Here is a 16,292-nt window from a genome sequence, read left to right as displayed (position 1 = left end):
GTGCTGCTGCCGCTGCCGCTCCTCCTCCCCTCCCTCCGCCTCCTCCCGCCTCTCCGCCCTCTGGCTCCGCCGCCGCCACCCCCCGGCCCCCGCCCCGGCGCGCCGCCCTCGCCAAAGTCCGGGTCCGCGCCCTGCCCGGGCCGCTCTCGCATCGCCCCAGCCTGGCCGGCCGCGCCGCCCGAGCCAGCCCCTTGGCACCGTGCGGCCCGGCCCCCCGACTGCCTGCCTGTCTGCCGCCCAGCTCCGCACGGGGGAGGCGAGCGCGCGCCGGGGAGGGGAGCGGCGGGCCGGCAGCCGCGGGGGCCCCCGCCGCGGCGCCCTCCCGGTGCCCCAGCGCGCGCGAGCTCTTTACCTCTGGCTGGAAGGACGGGCGGCCCGGCCGGCCCGGCCCTGCTGTCCCCGGCGTCTGGCCCCAGCCCCGAAGTCTGGCCCCGGACGGCGCAACGGCGGAGAGCGGGGGTCCGGGCAGCCCTCTGCCTCCTGATGCCTCGGGACCCCGCTGGCCGCGCTCCCGGCGCCGAGCGCGCACCCTCGCCGGGCCACAGACGCACACTCACCCGACACACTCGCTCCAGCTCGCCCTCGGCGGAGAGTTGAAACAGCTGTGGGATTCGCCCAGGAGCTGGAAATGAGGGAGGGACGCGGGCCGGAGCCGTGCGTGCGAGGGGGTGTGTGTGTTGACACACACACACACGAGGGGGGCATCTCTAATAACTCAAATATTGCAATAAAGTCAGGAAGGCCATCGATCAGGTCCACTTGGCTGGAAGCGAAGAGAAAGAATCCTTGCCTCTTTTCCGCTTTCTTTTTCTCCTCCCTCTGAGCTGGAAGGAGCCAAGCGTTCCTCGAGACGTGCGACAGTCCCGGCCGGGCGCTCCCCTCGTAATGACACGTTAATAAATGTTTTCTTTTATCTGCTTTCACAAGGGCTCGCCCCGGCCTGCAAACACCCTTCGCTGAAAGCCCCGCGTTCGCCTCTAACCACACACGTTAGCTTTTGAAGACGCCGGCTCGAGCCGTGGCCCGCGGCTGGATCGCAGGGTGAACTGCCCACGCGCCCAGGAATCTCCCCGAGACATTAACTTGAGCTCACGTGAAAATAGCTGCCGTTGCCCAGAAATGGTCCGGGAATAGGAAAGAAAGGAGAAGAAAGTGGCTTCCTCCGAAAGGGGAGGAATTCGACTCAAGGTGGTGCTGTCTACCGCGCTTTCCACTGTCCCCAGCGTCGCAGAAGAGGCCAGAGGGGGACCGGGCTGACAGGGATGGGCAATGAGCCGGCAGAGAACCAACTAGTAGCTGCAGAAAGCACAGCTGAGCTGCTAAGGGAAAAAAGACTCAGCTGTAGCTAGGTGTACTTGCAGGCAGTAGTAACTGAGGTAAACCTGGTAACACCCTTAACGAGGTATTATTATACCAATATTACACAGTTGTAAGTAGTGGACCCAGGATTTGAACCCAACACATTTGGCTTCAGAGTTACGTTTTTTTAAAATCCCAGGCCATTGTTACTTTCCAACACAGCGTCTCCTTTCTCTGCCGCAGTCTTCTTTCATGCTAGCTGGGGTTGTCATATTTAGTAAATAAAAATACAGAAGGTCCATGAGGATATACTTATACTAAAAAATTCTTCATTGTTTATCAGAAATTCAAATTGAGTGTCCTGACTCCTTTGGGGGCTCTAGGCTCTCGCCGCCATAATCTCCCTTAGCTACCCCAGATCAATTTACAGCCTAAGTAAATCAGAAAAACCTGGAACTTGCTTTTCCAAATCAGATTCTGGTGCCCACCTTTTGGGACCACTGAGGTTGCTGACCCTCTGCCCTTTTTTTTGCCTTGAATCAAAATATGAGGCTTAAAAAAAAAATATGAGGCTTACCTCTTCACCATCAGCAATGAAAAATAGTGGGGACCCCTACCCTTTTGGCCTCATCTTTGTGGAAGGGACACATTTGCTGCAGAGCCTCTATTACCGTGCTATCCGGGAGAAGTATAAAGCCGGCTAAGTATGTAATTTTTTTCCTTTTTTTTTTTTTTTTTTTGGCCGCACCCTCTGGCATGTGGGATCTTAGTTCCCCAACCAGGGATGGAACCCACGCCTCCTGCATTGGAAGGCAGAGTCTTAACCAGCAGAGTCTTAACCACTGGACCACCGGGTGTGTCCTAGCTATGTATGTAATTTAACATTTTCTGGTAGCTGCCTTGGAAAAAAAAAGAAACAGGTGAAATTAACTTTAATAATAGCTTATTTAACCTAGTATATCCAAAATGTTATCACTTCAACATATAATCAGTATACAAATTATTAATGAGATATCTTACATTCTTTTTCCTTACTAAGTCTTTGGAATCCAGTGTGGATTTTACAGTTACAGCAACTCTCAATTCAGACCAACCACATGGGGCTAGGGGACCCCATATTGGACAGTGCAGCTCTAGTAGGTTCTGTGGTCCACGGCTGAGTGTTTTCACCAGGTTACCTCACGTAATCCTCTTCATCTTTCAAGAAAACTGATGCTCAGAAAGGTAAAAGGTATTAATCAAGGTCACAAAGTTGACAAATGGGATTTTGACCCACTTGAGGCTGTGCCTGGCTTTGGGACATGTTTTCCCTGTGGCAGCAATTTTCTAACTGGGACCTCAGAGCCCCATGGGGGTGTCTCAGGGGCCTAGGGTGGAGGAGGGAGGTGAGATCTGCCTTTTGCCTACTTGTTATGTTGGGTTCTGGAGAATATTGCAGAGGTAGAGGGGAATTCCACTGCAAACAAGTTCAAAACCACACTGCCTTCCTTCAGGCCTCACATTCATGAGACCTGGTCGGGGATCCCTGGTTGGGGAACTAAGATCCCACATGCCGCAGGGTGCGGCTGAAACAAAAAAAAAAAAAAAAAAAAAAAAGAAAAAGAAAAAAAGAAAGAAAAAGAAAAAGAAAGAAAAAGAAAACAAGTTACATACATAGCCAGCTTTATACTTTCCCGGAGAGCACAGTAATAGAGGCTCTGCAGCAAATGTGTCCCTTCCGCAAAGATGAAGCCAAAAGGGTGGGGGTGGGTCCCACCATTTTTCGTCGGTGATGGTGAAGACGTAAGCCTCACATCTTGCTGAACAGCTCTCCCTTCCCTAAATGGGCTGTGCCTGCAGTTTTCTCCTCCATCCTTGTCTCCTCATCAGGGAACCCCAGTAGCGGAGGGGCAGCTCACAATCACCTTTCTGGGGCTCTAGGTGGGGCTGAGATGGTGTCATTTGATTATCTTTTTTGGATATTTATTCTTTCCGCTGTTGCTGTTCAAAGGCCAAACATGGTGATGTCTGTGACTTGCCCCTTATCCTTTATTAGGAAGGAGATGGATCTTGTGTGTGAGTGCCTCTTCATGTGTGTGTACACATGTCCGTGTATGTGTGCAACCACGTACGTGTGTCCACTGTAGGCAGTTGCTGTGGATCGGGCTTCAGGTCAGGACTTAGCTCGCCAGCTCAGACACTCAGAGGTCTGCAAAATGCCCTCTGGCCACGTTCTTTGTCCTATAATTCTCAGCAAACCCATGGTCCTCTCGGTCCGAGGCCTCGGCCTAAGTTTTCCAGGTTCCCTCCAGGCAGGTGGGGACTCCTGGCCCCATTTGGGAGCTCAGGGTCTGCCTGGGAGACACGAGGGGCCTCAGGGGCTCCGATGCCCCCCAGCCTGGGAAGTCACTCAGCCACGACTGGGCGGGGACCTGGATGCGCCCTCAGTATAAGTCTCAGGCCCTTCCACCTCCTGATTCTGCAGCCCCTGCTGGTCTCCAACCACACCATCTGGGACGGCTTTTCTCAACTCCATGTCCCTCCTCACTCTGGTGGCACCTCTCGTCATGATCGTCCTGGTCCTGGTTGGATAATCGGGCTTTTCAGGCTTCTCACGCCACTCCCCCCCTCCTTGTTGGTTTAACCTCAGGGGACCTCTCCCTTGACACCCACAAGCCCCCTTTCCTCCTCCCGTGTGTTCCCTTTGTGCAGAACCCCCATCTGGTTCTATTGACCTGGCTCAGCCAGAATGCTCTTCTATTTCAGGGACTCCTATGCAACAATTAAAAAAAAAAATCATTCCTGCTGTGTGTTTATCTCCATCAAGAGGCTGAAACTCAGTCTGATTGTCCAAGCGCTTCTGGCTGCATTTGGGTTGGAGTAGATGGGATTTTATGAGATTGTAAAAATCGAGCTTTTAACTGTCTCGAACAAATTTGCGTGTCAAGGAGAAACGCTGAGAGTAGAAACAGGACTGCAGAGGGGAGGCTTGGGAATGCGAGTGAGCCTCCGAAGTGGGGCACAGGTGGCTTCAATAATCCACACAAGTTTGGCTGTAACTTGCTTCTACAAACCCAAAGAGGCGGCAGACTCACCCCCGGGGGGTTGGGATCCAGCTTCTCAGCTCCTCAGTGGGGACAGTTTGGCATGGGTTTTCAAATACAAATCCCAGCATCATCCATAACATGGAGAATTTGTGGTTAATTCTGCTGAGTTTTCACTTAGACCCAAGCTGTCTTGTCTGTAGAACTGCAATTGCATTAGAGAAACACTGTTTACATTTCTTGAGATATTGTGATAATGAAAAACAGCACCATCAACCCCCATTAAGTCAAAAGAACATTAATTGTATATTTCATGCTGCCTCCCTGGGCTGGCGGCTCACACAGACATGCTTTACTTCAGCAAAACAGGGCTCATCTTTGCAACGAGGTACCCATTTCCCTCCTTAATTACACGTAATTGTATAGTCTAATTTATTCTAACGCCCGACGCCTAAAAGTGCACATTCATGAACCAAGGGTTAGATAGGGAGGTAGGAGAGTTATAAACGGGTATAATTGCAGTCTCCTGGGGGCTGCTTATGAGTGATCTCAAAGAGCGATGATGTTTACTCTGAATTCTTGCTAATGAAAGACAGGCTACCTCCAGTTAAGAACACAGATAACAGAGATGATTTGTCTGGCTGCTTAACAATACACCAATAGTTCTCTTTCGGAGAAATGAGCAAGAAAGATTAAATACGTGAATTTCATGTAATCTGTGATGGGATGAAACAGACACACAAACAGTGTTAGTCCTCGTGTAATTGTGTATTAAATGAGTACTGCAGCCCCAGGCAGCACAGCTGCAGATCTCCGTGGACAAGGCAGAGCTTGTGCGTCTCTGGTGGACCGTGGTTTTCTAAAGGGGAAAAGCTGGCTCCATTTGACCATAAGTGCAATTCAATTTAGTCTCCCTCTGTGCCAGCACACCTCCTTTTTACAATTGCTTTCTAGAAAAATCACTTTTGAACTTTGATTGTAATTAATCAATGTATCAATTATGATGAATGCTGGTGGCTGATTTAGGAAAAGTGAAATAATGACTCAGCGCTGCCCCAGGGCTGAAGTTCTAACTAACCTGGTCTCTGCCCCCACTGGCTGGTGACTCCTTAGCTGATCCCCTCGGGTCTCAGTTTCCTCATTTTAAGAATGAGAATATTGAGGACATTGCAGGTTTTCATGTGGTCTAAGTGAAATTAATGAAGGTAAATGCGTGCACGATGCCTGGCTGGGAGTGTTTGTTGAATCAGAATTGGAAATGTGGGACATGGGTTCGAGCCCTGGCCCGGGAAGATCCCACATGCTGCAGAGCAACTAAACCCATGTGCCACAACTACTGAAGCCCGTGCACCTAGAGCCCGTGCTCTGCAGCAAGAGAAGCCACCGCAATGAGAAGCCCGTGCACTGCAATGAAGAGTAGCCCCCACCCACCACAACTAGAGAAAGCCCACGCACAGCAACAAAGACCCAATGTAGCCAAAAGTAAATAAATAAATAAATTTATTTTAAAAAAAAAAGAATCAGAAATGTGCTACCGTGGGCCTCTAGAGAGACTCCTCCATTGTCTGCAAAACCTGACTGAAAATCCAAGGCAGCTGCTGTGATGCCAAAGCAAACCAGCTCATGCCATTCCCAGGCTTAAAATCCCTTCCGCTTAGATGAAAATCCAAATTCCTGGCAGGACCACAAGATCTACATGGTCCCAACCCTGGCCACCTACCAACATCTTTCTCTGCTCACTTACTTCTCTCTTTATTATGAAAATTTCAAATGAAAAATTGAAAGAATAGTACAGTGGATATGCTATACCTGCCACCTGGAATCAACAGTTGTTAATATTTTGCCACATGCCCTGATATGTTGCTGAATGATTTGAAAGGAAGTTGAGGACATCATGGCAAATCACCACTCAGGACTTGAGTGGGCATCTCCTAAGAATAAACTGTTCTTTCAGATGACCTCCCCATCATTATCACATCTAGGGAAATGGACAGTAATTCCATAATCACTCCCGGGCTTGCTCACATTAATGGAGCCCCAAGGGTTTCTTTCTCTTTGTTCCTTAAACCTTTGCCTGCGTCAGGGCCTTTGCACTTGCTGTGCCCTCTGCCTGGAATACTCTTTCCCCAGATTTTTCTCTATCATCTCCTTGTCATCATTCAGATCTCAGCTTAAATGTCACCTCCCTGAGAATTCTCTCCTGTTTCACCTAAAGGTGTTCCCTGATCTCCCTCACTCTCCATCTTCCCTCCCCACTTTATTGTCTTCCTATAGTATGCCACTGTATGAAATTCTGTATTTATTTTGTGTCTGTGACCATGGTCTCTTTCCTGCTCCCCACATCCACCCTACACTAGCTGCGGGAGAGCAGGGGCTGTGTCTGGTTTGCTCCCTGTTGTAGCTCCAGTGCCTAGAACAGTGTCGAGCACACAGTCGATATTCAGTAGATATTTGTTAAATGAAGGAGTGAATATCCCTGTGTGTGATGTTTTCAAACAGGAGTCGTAAATGGAAGCGTTGGGATACCAGTGTCTAGAGACAAATGCATAGGGGCTCAATCACAGTGCTACCACTCACCAGCTCTGTGTTACCATGGGCCCCTGTCCCTTTTTAAACTCCTCTGCCAAATGGGGATGATGATGATCATGTCTGCTTCCTAGGGTTGTTGTGAGTTATTAATGAGTTTATCTACAAAGTGCTTAGAACAGTGCCCAGCACATAACAACCAACATTCCTTGTGCACTTATAAGAGGTCCATGATTTTAAGCTCCATCGGCCACTCACAGGCTCACACAGAACCGGTCTCCAAACAGAAAGCCCTGGGGAAAACTTCTTGGGAGGTCCGATGCACCATGGGCCACATGCTGCCCTGTGAGAGACCAGCCAGGTCAACATCTGGCCTGAAAAAAGGCCCTGATTGTTTACAGTGGGCATCTGGGCTGATGGTCCCCGCCCGTGGTTAAATATTTTGACTCTTACCCCTGAGACCAGCCCTTGGAGGCTCACACAGGATGGGGCGTGGGAACCTGGGGAGGAGGGGACAAAAGGAGACCCATCTCCCTGCTGGAGGAGAGTGAACCCAGTGGCCTAGGCTCTGACTCAGTGGGTCCCCCCCACCAACTCCCCTCGGGTAGGTAGACTCTGTTATGAATTTTACCTTATCACTGGCCTGTACATTTTTAAAAAAGGATATTCAGTGCTGGATGTCGAATATGCAGGGGAACATAGGTAAATACATGTTTTTCAGCTAAAGTTGCAATAACAAATGAGTTAGGAAATCAGGAAAAGACATGGGTATTTTTTTAAAAAAACAAACTTTACAGAGGTATAATTCACATACCATAAAATTCATTCATTTTGAGTGTACCACTAAATGTTTTTTAAATCTCCAGAGTTGTGCAACCATCACCATAATCCAGTTCTAGAATTTTCTCATCACCTCTCATAATAATATCCCTCATGGGCATGGGTCATTTTAAAGCCCTCCAGGTGATTCTAACCTGCAGCCAGGCTGAGAGCCCTGCTCAGGGGTGGGGTCTTGGGAACCAGAGGAGAGTGGCATAAGGTGGCCCAGAGAGTGCTGAGGCACCTGGTTGACACTGAAATAATGAATGTACTTAATTTAAAAGAATGTAAATGAATAGGTATATGTATAACAGAATCACTTTGCTGTACACCTAAAACTAACACAACATTGTAACTCAACTAGACTCCAATATAAAATTAAAAATTTAAAAAATGAATGTAAATGAACACCCACAGGAGCAGTTTTGGTTGTGGGGAGGCTGGGGTGTGTGGGGAGAGGGATGGAGGTTGGGCCACTGAGACGGTTTGGTAGAAGCCCAGACCTTAGTCTAGAAAGGTCCATCTGGGCTGCAGGTAGTGCTGGCGGTGGGGAGTGGAGTGGGGGACACTCCACATTTCCACCTGGAAGGAGAGGCCTGTGCCCACTTCCCAGTCCACACATCGTACCTCCCCTGGAAGTTAGGAGGGGGGAATGATGGCTGGGAACGGGGGTGGGTGTGGAGGAGCCTGCAGGACCCCCTGCTTGGCCCAGAGCCAGGCCCACCGGGATCACCGTTGCGGGGGTGGGGGTGGGGGAAGCACCATCCCCGAGGACACACAAGGGGGAAAAACAGAGGAGAGGAAAGGACCCAGGGGTCCTGCTCTTTACATCTTGGTGCAGCTCCCTGGGCCTGGGAGGACTCTGCAGAGCAGCTGGACCAGCTCCGTCCTGCTCAGTGTCCAGGGATCCCCAAAGTGTCCCCTTACCTTCCTTCCATCAGGACCTTGCCCGCCGCTCTGCCCCGAGGGGTGCCTCTCTCTAGTCACAGCGCCGTCCCGTGCCCCGGCCAGGCAGAATCTCTGCCACTTGGCACTCAAGTTTATCGACACCCTGTGCTTGCGCTGGTGACTCATCTGTCTGTGCTGATATCCAGTCGTCTGAGGCTCTGGCAGGCGCTAGCGCCCACCAGGGCTGGGCTGCCGACCAAGACTGCAAGCAGAGGCTTCTGCGAAGAGCTGGTTTATCCTCTGTCTTCTTCACCTTGGAGGAAGGATTTAGGAGTATAACACCTGCCATTTAGAGAACACTGTCTGGTCTCGGCTGCAAACAATAGACCCACTTTGGCCAGTTAAAGCAAGAAAGGGATTTGTTGAAAGATATTAAGTGTTCCCAAATCCTCGGGTAGGTTGAGGGGAGTGTCAGAAGGCAGTCTGCAAGCTAGGCAGCAGGAAAAGACTTCAGCCACCCCATGGGAGCTGCTTTGGTAACACACCAAGGCTGCCATGTCTGTCCTGATGAAACTGGGCCCAGACATGGAAGTCCCAGCCACTGCTGAGGCCCCAGAAGAACTGATAGCCTTGCCACAGTATTTTCTAGAAGCTCAGGTCCCTTGGGCACAGCGGCCACCCCATGAAGCTCCATTCTGAATTTTTGTCTCCCACGGGTGTGTCTGATTGGTAGAGTGTGGGCCACGTGACCATATCCCAGCCACAAAGAAGTGTGAGAATTGGAGTTTTTGCAGTTGGCTGGGGAAGGCAGGACTCATTTGTGGGATGTTAGCAAAATGGAGAGAGGGAATTGGATGGCCACAAAAGACCAACACCTGCTCCACCTGTAGCATGCCAGCAGGTGGGCTGAGCACTCAGTGCCTCTCATTTAATCCTCCTCCTTATAGTTAGGGAACAAAAGATCAGAGAGGGGAAGTGACTTGTCCAAGGTCTCAGGGAGCTCAGACTCCAGAACCTTTACCAAACTTCCAAAGGCAGGATTGGATGGAAAATGGCACAGAGTTCTCCAGACCCCAGCCATCTGGATGCCCTAATGCTGGCCTGGGGCCTCAGCCACAAATTAACCAATTTCGTGTGGCCAGTGCAGTCACAGGACAGCCTCTGCACCTTTGCTCACTGAGTCCTGATTGAAGCAGGAAACTACTTACATTTCGTCCATTTGTGAACAGCCAGATCATGTAAAATTCATCTGGGTACCCAAGGTCAGAAGACTTGGACTCTGATTCTGACTTCCTGTTGCATGACCTTGAGCCTCTATTTGCTCATCTGTTAAATGGGCACCAAAATCTCACCCCACTTCACTCCCTCCATGATTATCATTCATATGTTAAAATGTGAATGTGAGCTAGAATAAAGGGATAAACTCTATGCAGGACAGTTCTCTTCCTCCTTGATCTCGTTCCACATCAGCAAACTGTGGATTAGGAATCTGTATGGTCTGCGTATAGCTGCATTCACTGGGGCTCCTAAGGGATCATAAGCTGGGCAATAGGTATTTTCTGTTTAGACAGTAAGTGATGACCTGTATGCAGGAAACTATAAGACACTGATAAAAGAAATTAAAGATGATACAAACAGATGGAGAGATATACCATGTTCTTGGATTGGAAGAATCAACATTGTGAAAATGACTATACTACCCAAAGCAATCTACAGATTCAATGCAATCCCTAACAAACTACCAATGGCATTTTTCACAGAACTAGAACAAAAAATTTCACAATTTGTATGGAAACACAAAAGACCCCAAAGAGCCAAAGCAAACTTGAGAAAGAAAAACGGAGCTGGAGGAATCAGGCTCCCTGACTTCAGACTATACTACAAAGCTACAGTAATCAAGACAGTATGGTACTGGCACAAAAACAGAAAGATAGATCAATGGAACAGGATAGAAAGCCCAGAGATAAACCCATGCACATATGGTCACCTTATTTTTGACAAAGGAGGCAAGAATATACAGTGGAGAAAAGACAGCCTCTTCAATAAGTGGTGCTGGGAAAACTGGACAGATACATGTAAAAGAATGAAATTAGAACACTTCCTAACACCATACACAAAAATAAACTCAAAATGGATTAAAGATCTAAATGTAAGGCCAGACACTATAAAACTCTTAGAGGAAAACATAGGCAGAACACTCCATGACATAAATCACAGCAAGATCCTTTTTGACCCACCTCCTAGAGAAATGGAAATAAAAACAAAAATAAACAAATGAGACCTAATGAAACTTAAAAGCTTTTGCTCAGCAAAGGAAAACATAGACAAGATGAAAAGACAACCCTCAGAATGGGAGAAATTATTTACAAATGAAGCAACTGACAAAGGATTAATCTCCAAAATTTACAAGCAGCTCATGCAGCTCAATATCAAAAAAACAACCCAATCCAAAAATGGGCAGAAGACCTAAATAGACATTTCTCCAAAGAAGATATACAGATTGCCAACAGACACATGAAATGATGCTCAATATCACTCATCATTAGAGAAATGCAAATCAAAACTGCAATGAGGTATCACCTCACAGTGGTCAGAATGGCCATCATCAAAAATCTACAAACAATAAATGCTGGAGAGGGTGTGGAGAAAAGGGAACCCTCTTGCACTGTTGGTGGGAATGTAAATTGATACAGCCACTATGGAGAACAGTATGAAGGTTCCTTAAAAAACTACAAATAGAAATACCATATGACCCAGCAATCCCACTACTGGGCATATACCCTGAGAAAACCATAATTCAAAAAGAGTCATGTACCACAATGTTCATTGCAGCTCTATTTACAATAGCCAGGACGTGGAAGCAACCTAAGTGTCCACTGACAGATGAATGGATAAAGAAGATGTGGCAGATATATACAATGGAATATTACTCAGCCATAAAAAGAAACGAAATTGAGTTATTTGTAGTGAGGTGGATAGACCTAGAGTCTGTCATACAGAGTGAAGTAAGTCAGAAAGAAAAAAATAAATACCGTATGCTAACACATATATATGGAATCTAAAAAAAAAAAAGGTTCTGAAGAACTTAGGGGCAGGACAGGAATAAAGACGCTGATGTAGAGAATGGACTTGAGGACACGGGGAGGGGGAAGGGTAAGCTGGGACGAAGTGAGAGAGTGGCATGGACATATATACACTACCAAATGTAAAATAGATAGCTAGTGGGAAGAAGCTGCATAGCACAGGGAGATCAGCTCAGTGCTTTGTAAGCATCTAGAGGGGTGGGATATGGAGGGTGGGAGGGAGACGCAAGAGGGAGGAGATATGGGGATATATGTATATGTATAGCTGATTCATTTTGTTATAAAGCAGAAACTAACACACCATTGTAAAGCAATTATACTCCAATAAGGATGTTAAAAAATTTTTGCTTCTTTAAAAGGGATTTTTGCTTTCATTTTCAGTACTTTGTGTAAGTTATCGTTTATCTGTCAAAATAGAGAGCACTTTTCTAAAGCATTCACGTACTTGTTGTAATATTTGAAATGGACGAAAATGTATTCCCTAGCATTTAAAATTTTATGTCCTTCAGTTTACAAGCAAAACATACCAAAAGAAAAGCCTCTATGTAAGTGAAATGTCTGCTCTTTTCAATAACAATGTATTTAACATTTCAGAAGTTTGATACCTATACATGTGTAATAATTATATCTTTTAAGGAGAATGAAAAAAAAAAAAAGACCATAAGTGGGTTGAGGGCTTTGTTCTTTGCCTCGAACAGGGACCATAGGCCTGTGAGCCATTAACAGGCTCTATTTGGGACTGAAGGCCGTAGGCTGTCTGCCTCAGCCTGGATATTGAGAGGGAAGCCATGTGAGCTGCTTTGGGGGGAGCCATATGGCTGAGCCTGGTGTGGGAGGCAGTAGCCCTGTGCCTTGGAGCTGCTGAGGAAGGTGCTTTGATCAGGGTTATCAGAGCACAGGGCTGCCTTGCGCGGCTTTGGTGAGATGCTCCTTTATTCATTCATTTAACAAATCTGTTTAAAGTTGCTACTAAGGCTCAGTAACTAAGTCTCAGACCCCAGGACCCAAAATATGATTTTCCTGACTCCAGCTCCCAGGAGCTTAGAGTCTAGTAGGTGAAAAAGATGCAAGTTTGACAGAGTGCTTGTGGCAGAACATCTTGGTTCTTACCCTCTTCTGCTTCTTCTTTTCCCTTGCCAATAGAAACTTGATTTTGTTTGGGTGGCAATATACCCCACTCAAGGGATGGCTCAGGATTGTTTTAAACTGGGATGTTCTCAAAGTGTGGTCCCTGGATCAACAGCATCAGCATCATCAGGAAACTTGTTAGACATGCAAATTCTTGGGCTCCACCCTAGACCTACTGAATCAGAAGCTCCGGGGGTGGAGCCAGCAATCTTTGTTTTACACTCCCCCGTAGGTCTTACTCGTGGCACATGACCAGTTCTTGCCCATGAGATGTAAGGAGGTATCTGCTGGGGGCTTTGGGGAAATAGTTTTCTTTCTGTTCAAAAGGTCGGAGTCAGGCTTCCCTGGTGGTGCAGTGGTTGAGAGTCCGCCTGCCGATGCAGGGGACACGGGTTCGTGCCCCGGTCCGGGAAGATCCCACATGCCGCGGAGCGGCTGGGCCTGTGAGCCATGGCCACTGAGCCTGCGAGTCCAGAGCCTGTGCTCCGCAGCGGGAGAGGCCACAACAGTGAGAGGCCCGCGTACTGCAAAAAAAAAAAAAAAAAGGTCAGAGTCTTAGAAGGTGGAGCTCCTGCCTCATGCCCCATTCCTTTGCTCTGGAGGTGGTGGTGTCTGTACATATGCCTGGTGTTAGAGAGAGAGAGAAGGAGGCGATGTCATCGATCGGCTCAGGATGGCAGAGCAGAAAAGAGCCTGAACTGCCCAACCACTTGGGGCCTTGTATGAAGAAGAGGACAGTGATGCCCTTACGGCATTGCAGCTTGTAGCCAAGAGCATCCCCAACAAATCCAGTTTCGCAAGGCTGATGAGAATCTAAGTACTGACATGAAGGTATCCCTGCCTTATAACGTTGCTCAAGTCCCTTTCTTCCTCTGTGCCTTTTCCACATCTATAACTTAAGAGCTCTTAACCACCTCACACCCATTAGGATGGCTAGTATCAAAAAACCCAGAAGGGCTTCCCTGGTGGCGCGGTGGTTGAGTCCGCCTGCCGATGCAGGGGACACGGGTTCGTGCCCCGGTCCGGGAAGATCCCACATGCCGCGGAGCGGCTGGGCCCGTGAGCCATGGCCGCTGAGCCTGCGCGTCCGGAGCCTGTGCTCCGCAACGGGAGAGGCCACAACAGTGAGAGGCCTGTGTATGGCAAAAAAAAACAAAAACAAAAACAAAAAAACCCCAGAAAATAACGTGTTGGTAAAGATGTGGAGAAATTGGAACCTCTGTGCTGTGTTGGTAGGGATGTAAAATGGTGCAGCCACCACAGAAAACAGTATGGGGGTTCCTCAAAAAATTAAAAATAGAATTCACATGATCCAGCAATTCTACTTCTGGGTGTATGCCCTGAAGAACTGAAAACAGGGTCTCAAAGTGGTGTTTGTACACCCATATTTATAGCAGCATTATTCACAATAGCCAAAAGGTGGAAGCAAGCCAAGTGTCTATTGATGGACAGTTAAGACGTTAAGTTTTATGTTGTATTTTACCACAATTAAGAAGAAAGTAACCCCCCCACACATACACCTCTTAAAATCCACCCTCCCCCTCACATCTGCTGGCAGGTGGTCCCTGTTGTTCTCGTCTCTTCTCTGGGTTCTGATCCATATGTCCAACAGACTTCTTGACATCTTCACCTGGATCTTTGGACGGCAGCTCAAGTTCAACATGTCTGAGTCTGAACTCATGACCTCCCTCCCTGGACCAGTTCCTCCTGCCATGCTTGTCTTTGGGTGACTGACAATTCCATTCATTATAAGTCAGAAATCACCCTCCTCCTCAACCTCCTCCCCCCAGCCTAATCCACTGCAAGTTCCTGGTGATCGCCCTTCTTAAATGCCTGCCAAGGGTGGGTGGCTACCCCTTCTGATCTCCTCCAGTATCAACTCTGACCACAGCAGTGGGATCCGACTGGGTTCCTCAGGCATGCCCTGGCACCATCCAAACCCATGTTTCAGGGCAGAGACAGCGTGAGTTTTTCCAGCTCCTGATCTGATTGACCCCATTCTAGTTTCACTCTCGGTAATCAATGCCATATGAAAATATTTCGAAGAAAAATCCCACCCCTCCCAGAGTCAATTACCATGCAGGCTTCTCCTTGAGTTGATTTCACATCCAGTTGTAAGAGCCAAGCTCTCTTCTGGGTCTCTTTGGACTGAGTCTCTCAGATTCCGGGTCTGACACTGGGTGGTAGGGGTGGGACAAATGTCACTGATGATCACTGCCTTAGTTTGGGATGTTCCGGGTACAGACTCTGAGATAAGAATTCACGAGCAAGTTGTTTACTGGGGAGGTGATTCCAGGAAACACTGGCTGGGAGCAGGAAGTGAGAGAGGGAAGGGAGGATGACAATTTGGGCTGAGTTATTAAGCCTGTTGGTACAGAGGATGGCTGGAGTGCAACCCCAGGGAGAAAGTCTGGGAGATGGAGTCTCCCAGGTAGCCAAGTTACCCCAGGATCGAAGGGGCCCCAAACTCCTGCATGCCATTCTTGGGGGTTGCTGGAGGGAGTGTCAGCCCTCTGGCACCTTCGATTTGCCGCGTGTAGGCAAAGTGATCTGCTGAGGTTGTGGATAAACACCTTTTATACACCGAGAAGCAGATATCAGTGGTTGGAAGTGGTCTGAGCGCATCGGAGGGTTCCAAGGCAACACACAGGGCACAGACAGTGCCTGCTCCCCGGGGGGGTGATGACAGGTGACGCTCACCAAGTGACTCAGACCTTCCTGACATAACATGGAGACACACAGTTAGAAAGTGGGTCCTTTCAAATCCTCCTTTCCCTCAAGGTGAAAAGTCTCACTTCGTGCTAATAGGTCTTAACTTCTTTCTCACACATGATCATCTCTCTTTTGAAACAAGAGGAGCCAAGCCAGCCTTGGGCTTCAAGCCTACCTGTGCAATTGGACCTCACTGCAATTTATAACGTTGCTCTGAGTTCTAATTTATTTTTCCAAGTAAGTCGAGTAGATAAGGTTTGCTGTTAAAATAAATGTATGTAATTAAGACATCTGATTTAAGAGAACGTTAAGTACAACACACGTTGCGCTGCCTCAGACAGGTGGCAGGTTGTGGCTGGAGCAAGGGGGGCACTGGCCCGAGGCATAAGGTCCCCACGCTGCATGGGCGTCTCAGGCCCTACCTTCTGGTGTCCAGCCACCTCTACGGATCCGAGTCTCACTTCTCACTGGCCCTCCGTCCACCGAAACCCCCTTCTCGCTCCCACGAAGTATGTTCTTGTCTCCGTCAAGGTCTAAGCTGTTCCCACCACCGCAGCCCCTACCTCCTTCCTTTTTTCAGTGCCCAGCTCCACATCCCTCCTCCTAGACCCCTCCCCTGCTCCACCTTGGAGCTGTTTCCTGTTGGAATCCCCTCCCCCAGGATTATTTCATCCAGCCATGTGTGTTGACTGTTGACAGGTGGGTCCCTCACCGGCCAGGCGTGTGGTGAGAACAGGGCCTGCTTCTCTCTGGTTGGCTGATAAGCAAGTGAAAGAGGGAAAAGAGTGACCACAGCTGTGTCCTCTGTGTCCCC

The 16,292-nt window shown here is 48.5% G+C and overlaps 1 protein-coding gene across 2 annotated transcripts in view; it reads right to left on the bottom strand.

Moving 5' to 3' along the window:
* The window catches only part of SULF2 (sulfatase 2), a 142,060-nt gene extending 141,015 nt beyond the window's left edge, over window positions 1–1,045 (bottom strand). Inside the window, exon 1 of one of the 2 annotated variants that reach the window (XM_060079043.1) lies at window positions 558–1,045. The gene's annotated coding sequence lies outside the window, so the exon portion shown is untranslated. Of the gene's footprint in view, window positions 1–352; window positions 523–557 lie in introns of those variants that run through there. The other variant, XM_060079041.1, reaches the window with a different exon arrangement.
* Between the last annotated feature and the right edge of the window lie 15,247 nt (window positions 1,046–16,292).

The sequence above is a fragment of the Mesoplodon densirostris genome, chromosome 16, assembly GCF_025265405.1.
Source record: "Mesoplodon densirostris isolate mMesDen1 chromosome 16, mMesDen1 primary haplotype, whole genome shotgun sequence".
Classification (NCBI taxonomy): Eukaryota; Metazoa; Chordata; class Mammalia; order Artiodactyla; family Ziphiidae; genus Mesoplodon; species Mesoplodon densirostris.
This window is presented reverse-complemented; position numbering and strand designations above follow the sequence as displayed.